Genomic DNA, 6457 nt, shown 5'->3' with positions numbered 1-6457 from the left:
AGTTTTTCTATCCAGAATTACGCCGAATGAGAATTTCTTTCAACTCTGTGTGGTTTCAGCAAGATGATGAAGCTCCTAACATAGCCCAACCTGTTATGACATAATTGCGACGAAAATTTCCGAATAAGCTGATATCCAGACACTCCACATTCCGTTGGCCACCCAGGTCGCCTGACCTTACTGCACCAGACTTTTTCTTGTCGGGTTATTGCAAACAGGAAGTCTACAAAGCAAAACCAACAAATTTGAATGAACTAAGGCAATCCAGGAGGGGCATTTAAATTCCATTATTTTTAAAACTAATTAAGCTATATTTAATAAAATTGAATGAGCTCGAACATGAATAAAAGAAAAATGAATTCCATACACTGAAAAAAAAAAAAATTATTTGAGTTTCTTAATGTAGCAGAATTCATCAGCCACCCTGTACGTAAACTTTTTTGAATAAGTTATGACCATTTTAAGCTTTAGCACTAATTTTTTTATTTGTTTAAAAAAAAATATTTTGATATGTTAGGTGTATGTATACTTTATTGTTCCACTGTATGTATCTATGTATCTCCAAATAATAATTGGCAGTTAAAAAAATTAAATTATATGGTAATACATTTATAAAGTTAATTTTACTTAAAAGTGCACCATAATTAGAACTACTTACATATATGTACAGTAATTTTACTCTTGCTTGCTAATACAGCCGCGATTCTATCAGGTATACTCCTAATGCATTTTTTATTTTTATATGCAAATCAACATCACTTGATGTTTTCTTTGATACCTCCAATTGTTGTATTTTTTCATTTGTACACTTTGCGTTTTAGATATGCCCACAATTTTCAATTGGGTTTAAGTCGGAGAAATTTCCTGACCATGGCAGCACATCCACAACTCTGAAGGTATGGCAAGGAGCATCATCTTGCATAAACATGTAGTCTCTTGTCGGATACCTTGGCTTTTCCAATGTGGCAAAAAACACATTTACCAAATCAGTTACATATAAGTATATTGGCCAGAGTGTATCGTACCTTCAAAGAAGTGAATTGGGCCGAGTCTTTCGTCTAAAATTTAGCTCCAAACCATCACTGAATTAGTATGCTTTACTTTTGGAACAATGCCAGCTTAAAAAATATCGTTCTTCTCTCCGCTTTCGCACATAATTTTCGTCTTGGGTGACGAACTCCAGACCGCCCTATGCCATACCATAGGTTCTATATAGATTAGCGCATAAAACATTATGTGAAAATGTCAAGTTATTGTACTAATTGCACAAAGCTTTTCGAACAATCCACCGGTCTTCTCTAACTGGAGTCTTTCGAAACCCATTTTTTTGTTTTAGAAAACAAAATAACATCACGTAGTATGAACAGATATTTATAACAAACAAAGCAGAACATGTAATCTACAAAGATAGCGGATATGTACAATGTTGAGAAAAAGTTCAATCATAAATCGAATGAACATATCCAAACGTGTAATTTACGTTCTCTGCAGTCACAAAGTATGTTTATACAAGGTGCGTTCCAAAGTAAACAAGACTTTCTGAATCTAGCGGCCCCGGTGGCCCCATCTATATGTATGTCGACTGATGCGTTAGAATTTGCTATCTTTGTCGGTTGTTCAGTGAGAATTTCAGAACATTTCATAGATTGGAAGTGAAGTATCTGTATTTTTGTGTTATCGGTGCGAAAATGAGCTTCGAACAGAGAGCCAACATTAAATTCTGTTTTAAGATTGGTAAAACTTTTACCGAAACGTTTTAATTGATGAAACAAATTTATGGCGATGATTGTCTATCCCGTATCAGAGTGCACGAGTGGTTTCAACGTTTTCAAAGTGGTCGTGAGGACATAAATGAGGATCAACATGTGGGCAAATCAAAATCCGTTATTACCGGAATTTCCATCCAAACTATGCGTGAATTCATCAAAAATCAGCTGAAATCATCATTGGAATTGAACATTTCCAAAACATCGATTTATCGCATTTTGAACGTTTGGACTTACGAAAGGTGTGTGCACGGTTTTTTCCGCACAAATTCGTCTCATCGATCGACGCTTGTGACCGATTATTTGACCAAAAATCACATTTTAACCATTAACCACTAGTGTATTGAGCAATTGAAGTTTTTTTTTTAATTTAGCGTATGCCCTTTCCAAAAAATAATGAAAACAAATGCGATGCTTGACCGCCCCCATGTAGTAAGCAACAGGGTAAGCACTTACCATTCGTTACCTCCAGTACCACAGGGTATAATTGTTGTTTTCTAGTTGTTGTCGTTGTTATCGTCGTTTCATTCCTAAATTCGCATTCTTCAACTAAATCGTAACGTCAAAGAAAATTAAAATTAAGAAAGTACGATAACGCCCAATAGCTCCATTGAACCTGATGTACTTTTCACAAATTTTATTAATTTAAGTATAAGACAATATTTTTTTTTGTTTTTCTATATTTCTGGATATGCTTTTTTTAAAGCCTAATAATAAGTTATAAAATCTTAAATCTATTTAAAAACTAGACAAGCTCAAGCAAGTGATTGAGCTGTTTTGGTGATAAGTTGTTCTTTAGTAATAAAGGTTACTTCTGTTGCTCTAGTCTCGGATTTGATGTGTACCATTTTTATTATTTTGTAAGTTCTTCTACTTCTTCAAATGAATATCCCTTCAAAAAATAGAAATGCAATGTTTTTATTTCCTTTCTTAAAACTATGGCATACGGGGAATTTTAATCCATACGTGTTATCAGACTTCTTAAAGAATCCATTTTACTCGAAAGACGGACGGAAGTATAGATTTCAAGAAAACAATAACAAATAGTATGTTATAGATTTTTCTTATGGTTTACTGGTTTTTACTTAACACTTATTTTATATGTTGATACATTATTTGATTATGATTATGCGTTGAGAACTTCTAGATTTTTTTTGGGTTTGCACGAACCTCTGTCGGCATGCTATAGCGTTGGACAACGTAGCATTGTAACCTCATATCTCACGCAATTTAGAGAGTTGAAATTGTGAAAGAGTTTCTGTGATGAGTTGGAAACGAACAGTTATTGAAGAACATACAGTGAAGTTTTGGCACACGCGTTGTCTTTGCTGAAAAAGGTATTCAAAATTGAAATGACAATTTTTTTAACCAACTTTTTTACGCAGCTCGTATTTTTAACTCTTATTTGAAAATCTTTAAGGATAATTTAGCGCCGAGCGTTGAAAAGTTGGGCAGTCATTCTTGTTTCAACAAACTAGACAATGCATGCGTTATATCATGTGAAAGAATGGCTTATCTACCATTGTAAGCAACTAAAAACATCTCCGCCATATAACATCCAAGGACTCACTTAAAGATGTCATACATACAGAATGGACAAACACATAACCCAGTTGAAAGCATGCGTCGACGTTTAGATTCAAAACAATATTTTCCATATATGTGCCTAAACTTTTTATGTAGAAACTTTTATATTTTTAATATAATTTCATTTTCTTTAAAAATATGTAAAATATAGAATATTTTTTAGTTAAATATATAATAAAAATGTTGAAATTAAATCATGATTATTATTACATTTGTAGATTCAAAGGGAACCCTGTAATTTGTAATTTTAATAAACATTTAAGTTTACGGTGTGCCTAAACTCATTTGATTCACTGTATATTTTCAATATTAGTAATTAAATTGGACAATTTATAGACCTATCTATATTTCAAATAATAAAATTCAGATTTTTTTAGTCACAACTACATACTCTCTACGGTCGTTAGAGAATTAGTTTTTGAAAATCATTACTGATTTGTGAATTAGTAAATCACTAAAGTCCGTCTAAAAGTCATAGATGGTTATTAATAACAACACATACATATATGTATGTACATATGTTAAGTATATTAATAAATCAATTTAATTTTTTTCTTTTAGGCTTAGGTGCTGTCAACGCTACATTAGCAACTGCAATTATTGAGAACAATATTGATATCGTCGAGCAAAGTAAAAGTTTAAGTGCCAAAAATTTAAACCACATCGGCGTTGAGAAAAACTTACCGTTTCATAACCAAGAAGAAACAAATAAATACCATGATAAAAAGGAGAAGGGAAATATGTTAGACTACATTAAAACCCCTGATTATAAGCTACTTAGCACAAATACCAACGAAAGTTTATTCGAAGTTTCAGATCTAACGAATAATGCTAACCCGAGTTCAAATAGTTTGGACACTTATTTCACCGGAAGAGCTAGTGGACATAATACAATTATTAACATTGACTTATATGATGACCAAATAAGTGTTAGTAGCATTCAGTCATCTCCGTCATTAAGTCTTGACGGTTTAAATACGAATCTCATGCAGTTCCCGTCAGGTGGAGAAAGTGTAGATGACAACAGTGGTATTTTTGACAACATTAATTGCAGTGGCAAATACTTCGAAAGTAGCAATAGGTGGACTAAATGATGATATTTCTTTGAGCGAGTTTTTTTCATCTGTAGTAATTTCAGTGATCGCAAATAATTCATATTTTACACTTACAAAAAAGTTTGATTCAGCATCGAAGTAGTCATGTAGAAATTAAAACAGAGAGATTTAGAGAATAAACTTTCGGATGCATTTTTTCGTAATTATAATGGATTATTTTAGTAAGTTTTTTCATGACAAATTTGTTACATGGTGATATGTATCCTATCAACATATTACTTTTTCTCTTCATTTAAAGTGGATACAATCTAAAATGGTTTGGTTATTATTTAAAGTAAATGTTTTGTATTCGCACTATCACCATTATGCCTTAGTTATGTTTTTCCATGAACATGATATGGTAATACATATAATTTAAGTTTAATTTATAAAGTTTAAAATGAGAAGTCGATTTTACTTACCGCAAATTGACAGTAAAAATGGTAAAATATTGCAAACCATTTACCAAATGATATACATATACTACATATTAAAAACAAAACTATACTGATTTAGCTATTTTTATATATTATAGTTAGGATGTAGAATTTGACGTCATGAGAGACGGAAATAATATGTATCTATTGACTAAGAGCAAGTAAATGGCGTCAACAGGGTTTTCCACAAACTTTATTATTGTGGTCATTATACTGGTTCAGTTAATATTCTATTTCTAGATTAATACACAATATTAGAATAATTAGGAATATATAATTTACAAAGTTATAATTAAATATTTTTTTAATGCATGCATACAAATGACATATGCATTTGACTAAATGCCAGTCACAATATGATAGATTTACTTTGAAAGAGTATATAACATCTGTTGCAAGATTAGACTGATAAAGGGATTGCAGGCTGTGAATTTTTATCACTCCTTCAGAATCTGGATCCAAAACCGTCTGGCCATATTTTTTTATAAACCCAGCTTGAATAAAAACTAAAATATAATTTGTTTATCCTAAGGTCAATACCGCAATCCGTTTTTAAATAAAACTGGCTTTTAATTATTTTACAATTTATTTTCTGCGAAAGTAGCGTACATATATATACATTACCAAACTTAAAATAATGTTTACATGAATTTTCTACATTTTTTATATATATACATATACCCACATACATGTGGTACATACATACATAATCATTATAACTCTAAAAAGTACTCATAAGAATGTGAGATAGCTTTTTGTGCCTGAAAATGCTACTTTTCATTATTTAGAATCACTAAGGCGATATTGTTTCATTGATTATCAGATCACTTTTTTTTTATTTTTGCTACCGTATGTCTTCCGATGTTCTTCGTAGTCATTCTTTTGAGAAAAAATTAAATATTTCCAGAATTGTTTGTATACTCATAACTCAAGTCGAAGAGTTTATGCGCGTAATGCGAATCGTATAGTTGGAAAATAAATCAACTATTGCACATGTTTGTATTATAATATCCACTCTTTTTAATAACCGATTATTAAAGATGCTTGATGAGATATTTTTAAATTAAATAAGGTGTACATATAGTTATGTAATATTGCTTCTATAGTTTTTTTTGATTACTTCAACTACATATTTGTACAAAATCGTTTAATTTAAATTGGTATTGTTCGTACTATGTATCATTTTGCATTTTTCAGGTAAAATATATGTACAAAATAATTACATAAGTAATAAAAATTCTAAAATTGGGATCAGATGTCTTTTAATTAGCAGCATTGAAAGGTCTTATCTGTTTTGTAGAACATATACAAATATGTATTTGGTAGAAAAAGTTAGTTATGTAAGTACTGTCTTTCCCTACATTTATCATTTTAAATTTTAAGAAAAAAATAGAAATTTGCTGAACCATTAATTTTAAAATGCGTCTAGAAAGTTAATTACAGCAGGGTGTTCGTGTTTCGATAATATTTTTTTATACTCTCGCAACAAAGTTGCTAAAGAGAGTATTATAGTTTTTTTTACATAACGGTTGTTTGTAAGTCCTAAAACTAAAAGAGTCAGATATAGGGTTAT

Source organism: Bactrocera latifrons, unplaced genomic scaffold (assembly GCF_001853355.1).
Source record: "Bactrocera latifrons isolate USDA-ARS-PBARC rearing strain unplaced genomic scaffold, ASM185335v1 scaffold_128, whole genome shotgun sequence".
In the NCBI taxonomy this organism is placed as follows: Eukaryota; Metazoa; Arthropoda; class Insecta; order Diptera; family Tephritidae; genus Bactrocera; species Bactrocera latifrons.
Note: the sequence above shows the minus strand (reverse complement) of the source record.